This window comes from Oncorhynchus keta, chromosome 8, assembly GCF_023373465.1.
Source record: "Oncorhynchus keta strain PuntledgeMale-10-30-2019 chromosome 8, Oket_V2, whole genome shotgun sequence".
Lineage (NCBI taxonomy): Eukaryota > Metazoa > Chordata > Actinopteri > Salmoniformes > Salmonidae > Oncorhynchus > Oncorhynchus keta.
Genome location: NC_068428.1, coordinates 46,511,642 through 46,528,786, shown reverse-complemented (window position 1 = coordinate 46,528,786; position 17,145 = coordinate 46,511,642).

Here is a 17,145-nt window from a genome sequence, read left to right as displayed (position 1 = left end):
CTCCCTCCAGGTCCATCACACCCTGCCCAGACCCACCTATTCTCAGCCTCTCTACAGGTCCATCACACCTGCCCAGACCCACCTATTCTCAGCCCTCTCTACAGGTCCATCACACCTGCCCAGACCCACCTATTCTCAGCCCTCTCTCCAGGTCCATCACACCTGCCCAGACCCACCTATTCTCAGCCCTCTCTACAGGTCCATCACACCTGCCCAGACCCACCTATTCTCAGCCCTCTCTACAGGTCCATCACACCTGCCCAGACCCACCTATTCTCAGCCCTCTCTACAGGTCCATCACACCTGCCCAGACCCACCTATTCTCAGCCCTCTCTACAGGTCCATCACACCTGCCCAGACCCACCTATTCTCAGCCCTCTCTCCAGGTCCATCACACCTGCCCAGACCCACCTATTCTCAGCCCTCTCTCCAGGTCCATCACACCTGCCCAGACCCACCTATTCTCAGCCCTCTCTCCAGGTCCATCACACCTGCCCAGACCCACCTATTCTCAGCCCTATCTCAGGTCCATCACACCTGCCCAGACCCACCTATTCTCCAGCCCTCTCTACAGGTCCATCACGCCTGCCCAGACCCACCCTGTTCTCAGTGCACTCTCTCCAGGTCCATCACGCCTGCAGACCCAGCTATTCTCGGCCCTCTCTCTCAGGTCCATCACACCTGCCCAGACCCACCTATTCTCAGCCCTCTCTCCAGGTCCATCACACCCTGCCCAGACCCACCTATTCTCAGCCCTATCTGCAGGTCCATCACCTGCCCAGACCCACCTATTCTCAGCCCTCTCTCCAGGTCCATCACACCTGCCCAGACCCACCTATTCTCAGCCCTCTCTGCAGGTCCATCACACCTGCCCAGACCCTACCCTATTCTCAGCCCTCTCTCCAGGTCCATCACACCTGCCCAGACCCACCTATTCTCAGCCTCTCTCCAGGTCCATCACCTGCCCCAGACCCACCTATTCTCAGCCCTCTGCCCATCACCTGCCCCAGACCCATTCTCAGCCCCTCTCCAGGTCCATCACACCTGCCCAGACCCACCTATTCTCAGCCCTCTCTCCAGGTCCATCACACCTGCCCAGACCCACCTATTCTCAGCCCTCTCTGCAGGTCCATCACACCTGCCCAGACCCACCTATTCTAAGCTCAGCTCTCCAGGTCCATCACACTGCCCAGACCCACCTATTCTCAGCCCTCTCTACAGGTCCATCACCTGCCCAGACCCACCTATTCTCAGCCCTCTCTCCAGGTCCATCACACCTGCCCCAGACCCACCTATTCTCAGCCCTCTCGCCAGGTCCATCACACCTGCCCAGACCCACCTATTCTCAGCCCTCTCTACAGGTCCATCACACCTGCCCAGACCCACCTATTCTCAGCCCTCTCTACAGGTCCATCACACCTGCCCCAGACCCCACCTATTCTCCAGCCCTCTCTGCAGGTCCATCACACCTGCCCAGACCCACCTATTCTCAGCCCTCTCTACAGGTCCATCACACCTGCCCAGACCCACCTATTCTCAGCCCTCTCTGCAGGTCCATCACACCTGCCAGACCCACCTATTCTCAGCCCTCTCTCTGCAGGTCCATCACATCTGCCCAGACCCACCTATTCTCAGCCCTCTCTCTCAGGTCCATCACACTGCCCAGACCCACCTATTCTCAGCCCTCTCTGCAGGTCCATCACACCTGCCCAGACCCACACTATTCTCAGCCCTCTCTCCAGGTCCATCACACCTGCCCCAGACCCACCTATTCTCAGCCCTCTCCAGGTCCATCACCTGCCCAGACCCACCTATTCTCAGCCCCTCTACAGGTCCATCACACCTGCCCAGACCCACCTATTCTCAGCCCTCTCTAGGTCCATCACACCTGCCCAGACCCACCTATTCTCAGCCCTCTCTGCAGGTCCATCACACCTGCCCAGACCCACCTATTCTCAGCCCTCTCTGCAGGTCCATCACACCTGCCCAGACCCACCTATTCTCAGCCATCCCTCTACAGCCCAGACCCACCTATTCTCAGCCCTCTGCAGGTCCATCACACCTGCCCAGACCCACCTATTCTCAGCCCTCTCTCCAGGTCCATCACACCTGCCCAGACCCACCTATTCTCAGCCCTCTCTGCAGGTCCATCACACCTGCCCAGACCCACCTATTCTCAGCCCTCTCTACAGGTCCATCACACCTGCCCAGACCCACCTATTCTCAGGTCCATCACCTGCCCAGACCCACCTATTCTCAGCCCTCTCTGCAGGTCCATCACCTGCCCAGACCCACCTCAGCCCTCTCTACCAGTCCATCACACCTGACCAGACCCACCTATTCTCAGCCCTCTCTACAGGTCCATCACACCTGCCCAGACCCACCCTATTCTCAGCCCTCTCTCCAGGTCCATCACACCTGCCCAGACCCACCTATTCTCAGCCCTCTCTCCAGGTCCATCACACCTGCCCAGACCCACCTATTCTCAGCCCTCTCTACCAGGTCCATCACACCTGCCCAGACCCACCTATTCTCAGCCCTCTCTTACAGGTCCATCACACCTGCCCAGACCCACCTATTCTCAGCCCTCTCTGCAGGTCCATCACACCTGCCCAGACCCACCTATTCTCAGCCCTCTCTACAGGTCCATCACACCTGCCCAGACCCACCTATTCTCAGCCCTCACACCTCACACCTGCCCAGACCCACCTATTCTCAGCCCTCTCTCCAGGTCCATCACACCTGCCCAGACCCACCTATTCTCAGCCCTCCTCCAGGTCCATCACACCTGCCCAGACCCACCTATTCTCAGCCCTCTCTCCAGGTCCATCACACCTGCCCAGACCCACCTATTCTCAGCCCTCCAGGTCCATCACACCTGCCCAGACCCACCTATTCTCAGCCCTATCTCCCATCACACCTGCCCAGACCCACCTATTCTCAGCCCTCTCTACACCATCACACCTGCCCAGACCCACCTATTCTCAGCCCTCTCTCCAGGTCCATCACACCTGCCCAGACCCACCTATTCTCAGCCCTCTCACCAGGTCCATCACACCTGCCCAGACCCACCTATTCTCAGCCCTCTCTACAGGTCCATCACACCTGCCCAGACCCACCTATTCTCAGCCCTCTCTCCAGGTCCATCACACCTGCCCAGACCCACCTATTCTCAGCCCTCTCTCAGGTCCATCACACTGCCCAGACCCACCTATTCTCAGCCCTCTCTACAGGTCCATCACACCTGCCCAGACCCACCTATTCTCAGCCCTCTCCAGGTCCATCACACCTGCCCAGACCCACCTATTCTCAGCCCTCTCTACAGGTCCATCACACCTGCCCAGACCCACCTATTCTCAGCCCTCTCTCAGGTCCATCACACCTGCCCAGACCCACCTATTCTCAGCCCTCTCTGGGTCCATCACACCTGCCCAGACCCACCTATTCTCAGCCCTCTCTATCCATCACACCTGCCCAGACCCTATTCTCAGCCCTCTCCAGGTCCATCACACCTGCCCAGACCCACCTATTCTCAGCCCTCTCTCCAGGTCCATCACACCTGCCCAGACCCACCTATTCTCAGCCCTATCTACAGGTCCATCACACCTGCCCAGACCCACCTATTCTCAGCCCTCTCCAGGTCCATCACAGACCCACCTATTCTCAGCCCTCCAGATCACCCTGCCCAGACCCACCTATTCTCAGCCCTCTCTCCAGGTCCATCACACCTGCCCAGACCCACCTATTCTCAGCCCTCTCTACAGGTCCATCACACCTGCCCAGACCCACCTATTCTCAGCCCTCTCTACAGGTCCATCACACCTGCCCAGACCCACCTATTCTCAGCCCTCTCTACAGGTCCATCACACCTGCCCAGACCCACCTATTCTCAGCCCTCTCTCCAGGTCCATCACACCTGCCCAGACCCACCTATTCTCAGCCCTCTCTACAGGTCCATCACACCTGCCCAGACCCACCTATTCTCAGCCCTCTCTCCAGGTCCATCACACCTGCCCAGACCCACCTATTCTCAGCCCTCTCTCCAGGTCCATCACACCTGCCCAGACCCACCTATTCTCAGCCCTCTCTACAGGTCCATCACACCTGCCCAGACCCACCTATTCTCAGCCCTCTCTACAGGTCCATCACACCTGCCCAGACCCACCTATTCTCAGCCCTCTCTCCAGGTCCATCACACCTGCCCAGACCCACCTCTCAGCCCTCTCAGGTCCATCACATCTGCCCAGACCCACCTATTCTCAGCCCTCTCTACAGGTCCATCACACCTGCCCAGACCCACCTATTCTCAGCCCTCTCTCCAGGTCCATCACACCTGCCCAGACCCACCTATTCTCAGCCCTCTCTCCAGGTCCATCACACCTGCCCAGACCCACCCTATTCTCAGCCCTCTCTACAGGTCCATCACACCTGCCCAGACCCACCTATTCTCAGCCCTCTCTCCAGGTCCATCACACCTGCCCAGACCCACCTATTCTCAGCCCTCTCTACAGGTCCATCACACCTGCCCAGACCCACCTATTCTCAGCCCTCTCTACAGGTCCATCACACCTGCCCAGACCCACCTATTCTCAGCCCTCTCTCCAGGTCCATCACACCTGCCCAGACCCACCTATTCTCAGCCCTCTCTACAGGTCCATCACACCTGCCCAGACCCACCTATTCTCAGCCCTCTCTACAGGTCCATCACACCTGCCCAGACCCACCTATTCTCAGCCCTCTCTCCAGGTCCATCACACCTGCCCAGACCCTCAGCCCTCTCTCCAGGTCCATCCACCTAGACCCACCTATTCTCAGCCCTCTCTGCAGGTCCATCACACCTGCCCAGACCCACCTATTCTCAGCCCTCTCTCCAGGTCCATCACACCTGCCCAGACCCACCTATTCTCAGCCCTCTCTCCAGGTCCATCACACCTGCCCAGACCCACCTATTCTAGCCCTTCTCACACCTGCCCAGACCACCCAGCCCTCTCTCCAGGTCCATCACCTGCCCAGACCCACCTATTCTCAGCCAGGTCCATCACACCTGCCCAGACCCACCTATTCTCAGCCCCTCTCTACAGGTCCATCACACCTGCCCAGACCCACCTATTCTCAGCCCTCTCTGAGTCCATCACACCTGCCCAGACCCACCTATTCTCAGCCCTCTCTCCAGGTCCATCACACCTGCCCAGACCCACCTATTCTCAGCCCTCTCACCAGGTCCATCACACTGCCCAGACCCACCTATTCTCAGCCCTCTCAGGTCCACACCTGCCCAGACCCACCTATTCTCAGCCCTCTCTCCAGGTCCATCACACCTGCCCAGACCACCTATTCTCAGCCCTCTCTCCATCACACCTGCCCAGACCTTACCCTATTCTCAGCCCTCTCCAGGTCCATCACACCTGCCCAGACCCACCTATTCTCAGCCCTCTCTCCAGGTCCATCACACCTGCCCAGACCCACCTATTCTCAGCCCTCTCTCCAGGTCCATCACACCTGCCCAGACCCACCTATTCTCAGCCCTCTCTACAGGTCCATCACACCTGCCCAGACCCACCTATTCTCAGCCCTCTCTCCAGGTCCATCACACCTGCCCAGACCCACCTATTCTCAGCCCTCTCTCCAGGTCCATCACACCTGCCCAGACCCACCTATTCTCAGCCCTCTCTACAGGTCCATCACACCTGCCCAGACCCACCTATTCTCAGCCCTCTCTACAGGTCCATCACACCTGCCCAGACCCACCTATTCTCAGCCCTCTCTACAGGTCCATCACACCTGCCCAGACCCACCTATTCTCAGCCCTCTCTACAGGTCCATCACACCTGCCCAGACCCACCTATTCTCAGCCCTCTCTACAGGTCCATCACACCTGCCCAGACCCACCTATTCTCAGCCCTCTCTACAGGTCCATCACACCTGCCCAGACCCACCTATTCTCAGCCCTCTCTCAGGTCCATCACACCTGCCCAGACCCACCTATTCTCAGCCCTCTCTCCAGGTCCATCACACCTGCCCAGACCCACCTATTCTCAGCCCTAGGTCCATCACACCTGCCCAGACCCACCTATTCTCAGCCCTCTCTCCAGGTCCATCACACCTGCCCAGACCCACCTATTCTCAGCCCTCTCACAGGTCCATCACACCTGCCCAGACCCACCTTTTCTCAGCCCTCTCTACAGGTCCATCACACCTGCCCAGACCCACCTATTCTCAGCCCTCTCTACCAGGTCCATCACACCTGCCCAGACCCACCTATTCTCAGCCCTCTCTACAGGTCCATCACACCTGCCCAGACCCACCTATTCTCAGCCCTCTCTCAGGTCCATCACACCTGCCCAGACCCACCTATTCTCAGCCCTCTCCCATCAGGTCCATCACACCATCACACCTGCCCAGACCCACCTATTCTCAGCCCTCTCTCCAGGTCCATCACACCTGCCCAGACCCACCTATTCTCAGCCCTCTCTGCAGGTCCATCACACCTGCCCAGACCCACCTATTCTCAGCCCTCTCTACAGGTCCATCACCTGCCCAGACCCACCTATTCTCAGCCCTCTCTACGCCAGGTCCATCACACCTGCCCAGACCCACCTATTCTCAGCCCTCTCTACAGGTCCATCACACCTGCCCAGACCCACCTATTCTCAGCCCTCTCTGCAGGTCCATCACACCTGCCCAGACCCACCTATTCTCAGCCCTATCCCAGGTCCATCACACCTGCCCAGACCCACCTATTCTCAGCCCTCTCTGCAGGTCCATCACACCTGCCCAGACCCACCTATTCTCAGCCTCTCACCAGGTCCATCTCACCTGCCCAGGTCCAGGTCATCACACCTGCCCAGACCCACCTATTCTCAGCCCTCTCTCCAGGTCCATCACACCTGCCCAGACCCACCTATTCTCAGCCCTCTCTGCCAGGTCCATCACACCTGCCCAGACCCACCTATTCTCAGCCCTCTCTACAGGTCCATCACACCTGCCCAGACCCACCTATTCTCAGCCCTCTCTCCAGGTCCATCACACCTGCCCAGACCCACCTATTCTCAGCCCTCTCTACAGGTCCATCACACCTGCCCAGACCCACCTATTCTCAGCCCTCTCTACAGGTCCATCACACCTGCCCAGACCCACCTATTCTCAGCCTCTCTACAGGTCCATCACAGACCCACCTATTCTCAGCCCTCTCTCCAGGTCCATCACCAGACCCACCTATTCTCAGCCCTCTCTACAGGTCCATCACACCTGCCCAGACCCACCTATTCTCAGCCCTCTCTCCAGACCCACTATTCTCAGCCCTCTCTACAGGTCCATCACACCTGCCCAGACCCACCTATTCTCAGCCCTCTCTCCAGGTCCATCACACCTGCCCAGTCCAGCCCTCACACCACTCTGCCCAGACCCACCTATTCTCAGCCCTCTCACCAGGTCCATCACACCTGCCCAGACCCACCTATTCTCAGCCCTCTCTCCAGGTCCATCACACCTGCCCAGACCCACCTATTCTCAGCCCTCTACAGGTCCATCACAGGACCCACCTATTCCAGCCCTCACACCTGCCCAGACCCACCTATTCTCAGCCCTCTCACAGGTCCATCACACCTGCCCAGACCCACCTATTCTCAGCCCTCTCTCCAGGTCCATCACACCTGGACCCACCTCTCAGCCCTCTCTCACCATCACTGCCCAGACCCACCTATTCTCAGCCCTCTCTCCAGGTCCATCACACCTGCCCAGACCCACCTATTCTCAGCCCTCTCTGCAGGTCCATCACACCTGCCCAGACCCACCTATTCTCAGCCCTCTCTCCAGGTCCATCACACCTGCCCAGACCCACCTATTCTCAGCCCTCTCTCCAGGTCCATCACACCTGCCCAGACCCACCTATTCTCAGCCCTCTCTGCAGGTCCATCACACCTGCCCAGACCATCCACCTATTCTCAGCCCTCTCTCCAGGTCCATCACACCTGCCCAGACCCACCTATTCTCAGCCCTCTCTACAGGTCCATCAGACCCACCTCAGCCCAGACCACCTGCCCAGACCTATTCTCAGCCCTCTCTGCAGGTCCATCACACCTGCCCAGACCCACCTATTCTCAGCCCTCTCTCCAGGTCCATCACACCTGCCCAGACCCACCTATTCTCAGCCCTCTCTGCAGGTCCATCACACCTGCCCAGACCCACCTATTCTCAGCCCTCTCTCCAGGTCCATCACACCTGCCCAGACCCACCTATTCTCAGCCCTCTCTACAGGTCCATCACACCTGCCCAGACCCACCTATTCTCAGCCCTCTCTGCAGGTCCATCACACCTGCCCAGACCCACCTATTCTCAGCCCTATCTCCAGGTCCATCACACCTGCCCAGACCCACCTATTCTCAGCCCTCTCTGCAGGTCCATCACACCTGCCCAGACCCACCTATTCTCAGCCCTCTCAGGTCCATCACACCTGCCCAGACCCACCTATTCTCAGCCCTCTCTCCAGGTCCATCACACCTGCCCAGACCCACCTATTCTCAGCCCTCTCTCCAGGTCCATCACACCTGCCCAGACCCACCTATTCTCAGCCCTCTCTGCAGGTCCATCACACCTGCCCAGACCACCTATTCTCAGCCCTCTCTCCAGGTCCATCACACCTGCCCAGACCCACCTATTCTCAGCCCTCTCTCCAGGTCCATCACACCTGCCCAGACCCACCTATTCTCAGCCCTCTCTACAGGTCCATCACACCTGCCCAGACCCACCTATTCTCAGCCCTCTCTGCAGGTCCATCACACCTGCCCAGACCCACCTATTCTCAGCCCTCTCTGCCAGGTCCATCACACCTGCCCAGACCCACCTATTCTCAGCCCTCTCTCCAGGTCCATCACACCTGCCCAGACCCACCTATTCTCAGCCCTCTCTGCAGGTCCATCACACCTGCCCAGACCCACCTATTCTCAGCCCTCTCTGCAGGTCCATCACACCTCCCAGACCCACCCTATTCTCAGCCCCCTCCAGGTCCATCACACCTGCCCAGACCCACCTATTCTCAGCCCTCTCTGCAGGTCCATCACACCTGCCCAGACCCACCTATTCTCAGCCCTCTCTGCCAGGTCCATCACACCTGCCCAGACCCACCTATTCTCAGCCCTCTCTCTGCAGGTCCATCACACCTGCCCAGACCCACCTATTCTCAGCCCTCTCTCCAGGTCCATCACACCTGCCCAGACCCACCTATTCTCAGCCCTATCTCAGCCAGGTCCATCACACCTGCCCAGACCCACCTATTCTCAGCCCTCTCTCCAGGTCCATCACACCTGCCCAGACCCACCTATTCTCAGCCCTCTCTACAGGTCCATCACACCTGCCCAGACCCACCTATTCTCAGCCCTCTCTGCAGGTCCATCACACCTGCCCAGACCCACCTATTCTCAGCCCCCTCTCCAGGTCCATCACACCTGCCCAGACCCACCTATTCTCAGCCCTCTCTGCAGGTCCATCACACCTGCCCAGACCCACCTATTCTCAGCCCTCAGGTTCATCACACCTGCTCCCCTCTCTACAGGTCCACACACCTGCCCAGACCCACCTATTCTCAGCCCTCTCTGCAGGTCCATCACACCTGCCCAGACCCACCTATTCTCAGCCCTCTCTCCAGGTCCATCACACCTGCCCAGACCCACCTATTCTCAGCCCTCTCTCCAGGTCCATCACACCTGCCCAGACCCACCTATTCACACCTGCCCAGACCCTATTCTCAGCCCTCTCTACAGGTCCATCACACCTGCCCAGACCCACCTATTCTCAGCCCTCTCTACAGGTCCATCACACCTGCCCAGACCCACCTATTCTCAGCCCTCTCTACAGGTCCATCACACCTGCCCAGACCCACCTATTCTCAGCCCTCTCTGCAGGTCCATCACACCTGCCCACCCACCTATTCTCAGCCCAGACACACCTGCCCAGACCCACCTATTCTCAGCCCTCTCTGCAGGTCCATCACACCTGCCCAGACCCACCTATTCTCAGCCCTCTCTCCAGGTCCATCACACCTGCCCAGACCCACCTATTCTCATTCCAGGTCCAGCCCAGACCCACCTATTCTCAGCCCTCTGCAGGTCCATCACACCTGCCCAGACCCACCTATTCTCAGCCCTCTCTCAGGTCCATCACACCTGCCCAGACCCACCTATTCTCAGCCCCCTCTCTGCAGGTCCATCACACCTGCCCAGACCCACCTATTCTCAGCCCTCTCTGGGTCCATCACACCTGCCCAGACCCACCTATTCTCAGCCCTCTCTGCAGGTCCATCACACCTGACCAGACCCACCTATTCTCAGCCCTCTCTCCAGGTCCATCACACCTGCCCAGACCCACCTCAGGTCCATCACACCTGCAGCCCACAGATTCTCTGCAGGTCCATCACACCTGCCCAGACCCACCTATTCTCAGCCCTCTCTGCAGGTCCATCACACCTGCCCAGACCCACCTATTCTCAGCCCCCTCTCCAGGTCCATCACACCTGCCCAGACCCACCTATTCTCAGCCCTCTCTGCAGGTCCATCACACCTGCCCAGACCCACCTATTCTCAGCCCTCTCTGCAGGTCCATCACACCTGACAGACCCACCTATTCTCAGCCCTCTCTCCAGGTCCATCACATGCCCAGACCCACCTATTCCAGCCCTCACACCATGCCCAGACCCACCTCTCAGCCCTTCTCAGGTCCATCACACAGACCAGACCCACCTCTCACAGGTCCATCACACCTGCCCAGACCCACCCTGGTTCTCAGCCCTTTCTCTATGGTCCATCACACCTGCCCAGACTCACCTATTCTCAGCCCTCTCTACAGGTCCATCACACCTGCCCAGACCCACCTATTCTCAGCCCTACAGGAGTCACACCTGCCCAGACTCACCTATTCTCAGCCCTCCACAGGTCCATCACACCTGCCCAGACCCACCTATTCTCAGCCCTCTCTCCAGGTCCATCACACCTGCCCAGACCCACCCTATTCTCAGCCCTCTCTGCAGGTCCATCACACCTGCCCAGACCCACCTATTCTCAGCCCTCTCTCCAGGTCCATCACACCTGCCCAGACCCACCTATTCTCAGCCCTTTCTGCAGGTCCATCACACCTGCCCAGACCCACCTATTTCTCAGCCCTCTCTGCCAGGTCCATCACACCTGCCCAGACCCACCAGCCCCTAGGTTCACACCTGCAGCCCTATTCTCAGCCCAGGTCCATCACACCTGCCCAGACCCACCTATTCTCAGCCCTATCGCCAGGTCCATCACACCTGCCCAGACCCACCTATTCTCAGCCCTATCTCCAGGTCCATCACACCTGCCCAGACCCACCTATTCTCAGCCCTCTCACCAGGTCCATCATACCTGCCCAGACCCACCTTTTCTCAGCCCTCTCACCAGGTCCATCACACCTGCCCAGACCCACCTTTTCTCAGCCCTCTCACCAGGTCCATCACACCTGCCCAGACCCACCTATTCTCAGCCCTCTCACCAGGTCCATCACACCTGCCCAGACTCACCTATTCTCAGCCCTCTCTACAGGTCCATCACACCTGCCCAGACCCACCTATTCTCAGCCCTCTCTACAGGTCCATCACACCTGCCCAGACCCACCTATTCTCAGCCCCTCTCACCAGGTCCATCACACCTGCCCAGACCCACCTATTCTCAGCCCTCTCACAGAGGTCCATCACACCTGCCCAGACCCACCTATTCTCAGCCCTCTCTCCAGGTCCATCACACCTGCCCAGACCCACCTATTCTCAGCCCTCTCTACAGGTCCATCACACCTGCCCAGACTCACCTATTCTCAGCCCTCTCTACAGGTCCATCACACCTGCCCAGACCCACCTATTCTCAGCCCTCTCTACAGGTCCATCACACCTGCCCAGACTCACCTATTCTCAGCCCTCTCACCAGGTCCATCACACCTGCCCAGTCTCACCTATTCTCAGCCCTCTCTCCCAGGTCCATCACACCTGCCCAGACCCACCTATTCTCAGCCCTCTCTCCAGGTCCATCACACCTGCCCAGACCCACCTATTCTCAACCCTCTCTCAGGTCCATCACACCTGCCCAGACCCACCTATTCTCAGCCCTCTCTACAGGTCCATCACACCTGCCCAGACCCACCTATTCTCAGCCCTCTCCAGGTCCATCACACCTGCCCAGACCCACCTATTCTCAACCCTCTCTACAGGTCCATCACACCTGCCCAGACCCACCCTATTCTCAGCCCTCTCTACAGGTCCATCACACCTGCCCAGACTCACACTATTCTCAGCCCTCTCTCCAGGTCCATCACACCTGCCCAGACCCACCTATTCTCAGCCCTCTCTCCAGGTCCATCACTCTCTGCCACATTTCCTCAAATGGGTCCATTTCGTTCCTCTCCGTCGCCTGCTCTCTTTCAAATTTTAGATAATGAAACATATGATGTTTCCATTGTCTTCACGATGGAGGATTGGTTGATTTCCAGTTTTTAAGTATACATTTTTTTTTCAAGATAATTGACGAGAAGAGTATTGTCCAATCCATCGGGTATCTCGCTGCACCCTCGTATGACATGTGTTGAAGTATGCAGACACACGGATTAAAAGTACATTTTCTCATTTACAACTGCGACCTCTGGCCAAGATAAAGCATAGCAGTTTGACACGTACAACAACACAGAGTTACACATGGAGTAAACAACAACACAGAGTTACACATGGAGTAAACAACAACACAGAGTTACACATGGAGTAAACAACAACACAGAGTTACACATGGAGTAAACAACAACACAGAGTTACACATGGAGTAAACAACAACACAGAGTTACACATGGAGTAAACAACAACACAGAGTTACACATGGAGTAAACAACAACACAGAGTTACACATGGAGTAAACAACAACACAGAGTTACACAACACAGAGTGGAGTAAACAACAACACAGAGTTACACATGGAGTAAACAACAACACAGAGTTACACATGGAGTAAACAACAACACAGAGTTACACATGGAGTAAACAACAACACAGAGTTACACATGGAGTAAACAACAACACAGAGTTACACATGGAGTAAACAACAACACAGAGTTACACATGGAGTAAACAACAACACAGAGTTACACATGGAAACAACAACACAGAGTTACACATGGAGTAAACAACAACACAGAGTTACACATGGAGTAAACAAACACAGAGTTACATGGAGTAAACAACAACACAGAGTTACACATGGAGTAAACAACAACACAGAGTTACACATGGAAACAACAACACAGAGTTACACATGGAGTAAACAACAACACAGAGTTACACATGGAGTAAACAACAACACAGAGTTACACATGGAGTAAACAACAACACAGAGTTACACATGGAGTAAACAACAACACAGAGTTACACATGGAGTAAACAACAACACAGAGTTACACATGGAGTAAACAACAACACAGAGTTACACATGGAGTAAACAACAACACAGAGTTACACATGGAGTAAACAACAACACAGAGTTACACATGGAGTAAACAACAACACAGAGTTACACATGGAGTAAACAACAACACAGAGTTACACATGGAGTAAACAACAACACAGAGTTACACATGGAGTAAACAACAACACAGAGTTACACATGGAGTAAACAACAACACAGAGTTACACATGGAGTAAACAACAACACAGAGTTACACATGGAAACAACAACACAGAGTTACAAGTAAACAACAACACAGAGTTACACATGGAGTAAACAACAACACAGAGTTACACATGGAGTAAACAACAACACAGAGTTACACATGGAGTAAACAACAACACAGAGTTACACATGGAGTAAACAACAACACAGAGTTACACACATGGAGTAAACAACAACACAGAGTTACACATGGAGTAAACAACAACACAGAGTTACACATGGAGTAAACAACAACACAGAGTTACACATGGAGTAAACAACAACACAGAGTTACACATGGAGTAAACAACAAGAGTTACACATGGAGTAAACAACAACACAGAGTTACACATGGAGTAAACAACAACACAGAGTTACACATGGAGTAAACAACAACACAGAGTTACACATGGAAACAACAACACAGAGTTACACATGGAGTAAACAACAACACAGAGTTACACATGGAGTAAACAACAACACAGAGTTACACATGGAAACAACACAGAGTTCACAGGAGTAAATGGAGTAAACAACAACACAGAGTTACACATGGAGTAAACAACAACACAGAGTTACACATGGAGTAAACAACAACACAGAGTTACACATGGAGTAAACAACAACACAGAGTTACACATGGAGTAAACAACAACACAGAGTTACACATGGAGTAAACAACAACACAGAGTTACACATGGCGTAAACAACAACACAGAGTTACACATGGAGTAAACAACAACACAGAGTTACACATGGAGTAAACAACAAACACAGAGTTACACATGGAGTAAACAACAACACAGAGTTACACATGGAGTAAACAACAACACAGAGTTACAGAGTAAACAACAACACAGAGTTACACATGGAGTAAACAACAACACAGTTACATGGAGTAAAACAACAACACAGAGTTACACATGGAGTAAACAACAACACAGAGTTACACATGGAGTAAACAACAACACAGAGTTACACATGGAGTAAACAACAACACAGAGTTACACATGGCGTAAACAACAACACAGAGTTACACATGGAGTAAACAACAACACAGAGTTACACATGGAGTAAACAACAACACAGAGTTACACATGAGTAAACAACAACACAGAGTTACACATGGAGTAAACAACAACACAGAGTTACACATGGAGTAAACAACAACACAGAGTTACACATGGAGTAAACAACAACACAGAGTTACACATGGAGTAAACAACAACACAGAGTTACACACATGGAGTAAACAACAACACAGAGTTACACATGGAGTAAACAACAACACAGAGTTACACATGGAGTAAACAACAACACAGAGTTACACATGGAGTAAACAACAACACAGAGTTACACATGGAGTAAACAACAACACAGAGTTACACATGGAGTAAACAACAACACAGAGTTACACATGGAGTAAACAACAACACAGAGTTACACATGGCGTAAACAACAACACAGAGTTACACATGGAGTAAACAACAACACAGAGTTACACATGGCGTAAACAACAACACAGAGTTACACATGGAGTAAACAACAACACAGTTACATGGAGTAAGCAACACAGAGTTACACATGGCGTAAACAACAACACAGAGTTACACATGGAGTAAACAACAACACAGAGTTACACATGGAGTAAACAACAACACAGAGTTACACATGGAGTAAACAACAACACAGAGTTACACATGGAGTAAACAACAACACAGAGTTACACATGGAGTAAACAACAACACAGAGTTACACATGGGTAAACAACAACACAGAGTTACACATGGAGTAAACAACAACACAGAGTTACATGGATGGAGTAACATGGCAACAACACAGAGTTACACATGGAGTAAACAACAACACAGAGTTACACATGGAGTAAACAACAACACAGAGTTACACATGGAAACAACAACACAGAGTTAAACAACAACACAGAGTTACACATGGAGTAAACAACAACACAGAGTTACACATGGAGTAAACAACAACACACAGAGTTACACATGGAGTAAACAACAACACAGAGTTACACATGGAGTAGAAGACTCCCACCCATGAAGCTGGTTGAGAGAATGCCAAGAGTGTAAAGCTGTCATCAAGGCAAAGAGTGGCTATTTGAAGAATCTCAAATATTAAATATATTTAGATTTGTTTAACACTTTTGGGTTACTACATGATTTCATATGTGTTATTTCATAATGTTGATGTCTTCACTATTATTCTACAATGTAGAAAATAATTAAAAAATAAAGAAAAAACCCTTAATGACTAGGTGTTCTAAATCTTTTGACCAGTTGTACATTGTAACAGCCAACTTTGCAACCCATAACTTTTGGACTTTATAGGGTTATGGTTAGACAATGTGTTCTCAATGACTTACCTGATTAAATACAGAAACTCAGTAGTCGGATTCAGTCATTCTCTTTGGGAACATTCTCTGATGTCAAGATATAGTTTATATATACCAAATGGTTCCCTATTCCCTAGTCTAATAACTATGGGCCCTGGTCAAAAGTAGTGCACTACAATAGGGAATAGGGTGCCATTTTTGGTCCTGATCTAAGTAGTGCACTACAATAGGGAATAGGGTGCCATTTGATCCTGGTCTAAAGTAGTGCACTACAATAGGGAATAGGGTGCCATTTGATCCTGGTCTAAAGTAGTGCACTACAATAGGGAATAGGGTGCCATTTGGTCCTGATATAAAGTAGTGCACTACAATAGGGAATAGGGTGCCATTTGATCCTGGTCTAAAGTAGTGCACTACAATAGGGAATAGGTGCCATTTGATCCTGGTCTAAAGTAGTGCACTACAATAGGGAATAGGGTGCCATTTGGGACACAGACACAATAGAGAGATGTGGACAGAACATGCACCTTGCTGGAAGCCTCTGCAAAGTCCTCTGGGTAACAATGAGCTCATCACTATCACTGCTATGAAGAGGTGGTGTTAACAGAGATGATGTCCCTGTTTCTTGTTGTTGACTTTGGTCTTTAAGATTCTATTTTTTAATTTTCTTATTATTTTTTTAAATAATTTTTCAACGTTTTTGAATGTCCATCATATAAAGTTAATCAGATAAAATATGTTCACATGTCAAACAAAGTTATTTAGTTATTAAAATCTGAGTCCGATACTGGTTTTGAAATGTGTCTGGCGTAAATACCTTGATTGTTTGGTTTCTATGGTGACCAAATAGCTGATCGTTGTCGTAATACGTTCCGGGACTCTACGGCTGTTTGTTAATGGCTCTTTTATGGCACATTATCTACTTGGTAAAACAACAACAGCAGTACTCTTTCTCTTTCTAATGAGCTATTTCCCTTTGATATGGATACTAGGCAAAGTTATTTTCTTCTATGTTGCAAAACAACACTAGCCTTTTCATAATGACAGGAAGTCAAAGATAAAATGTATTTTTTAAAGTATATCCAACCG